The sequence below is a fragment of the Anneissia japonica genome, unplaced genomic scaffold (assembly GCF_011630105.1).
Source record: "Anneissia japonica isolate Jap-2015-1 unplaced genomic scaffold, ASM1163010v1 scaffold124596_len656_cov129, whole genome shotgun sequence".
NCBI lineage: Eukaryota > Metazoa > Echinodermata > Crinoidea > Comatulida > Comatulidae > Anneissia > Anneissia japonica.
In genome coordinates, this window is record NW_022733461.1 from 1 (window position 1) to 656 (window position 656).

The window sequence follows — 656 nt, forward strand, 5'->3', positions numbered from 1 at the left end:
TATAGAGAAAAAATATTGGATCAATTTTCTATAGAATTATATTTCTATAGAACTATCTCTATAGAAAATGGATAGGTTTTATATAGAGAAATAATTCTTGGATCCAATTTTCTATAGAAGTCTATAAAAACTCATAAATGTCTATAGACTTTCTATAGAATTCTATAAAACATTTTACTACGGGTAGATTCTGTTTTTTAAAGATATATTTTCCTATGTAGAGGATGGGCTGATCCTGAATGTACTGCAATACCAGGTCAACCCGTGGCCAGGACGGAGCAAGCTCCTATTCCATAGCCTGAGTTCAAAAATAAGTTTAATATTCAAAGCTACTCAATGAGAAGCGTTTCAGATATTAAGCTGAAAAGAACAGATATTACACATGATCTTAGCCAAAAGGCCGAGAAGCGATGCTGCAACACCAATAACCATGCTTTTAATATAAAAGAACAGCACGCTAGAATATTGGTGTTGGAAATCCTCATGAGGCCTAATTCTTATCGTAAAATACGTGTATTTAAATAATATGATAAAAAAAACTTATGTAATAGAATATTTTAAAGACTGACACAAAGTTGTGTAATTTATTGGAGGGACATATTTTCAGATGATAGTTGATAATTCCGAAGGGAAAGCGACATATAATTCTACCTTTA

The 656-nt window shown here is 31.4% G+C and overlaps 1 non-coding gene across 1 annotated transcript; it reads right to left on the reverse strand.

Annotated features, from left to right (window-relative positions):
* Window positions 1-219: 219 nt before the first annotated feature.
* Window positions 220-412, reverse strand: LOC117116199. Its single transcript, XR_004446703.1, has one exon. It is a non-coding gene; the product is annotated as a U2 spliceosomal RNA (small nuclear RNA).
* Window positions 413-656: the final 244 nt, after the last annotated feature.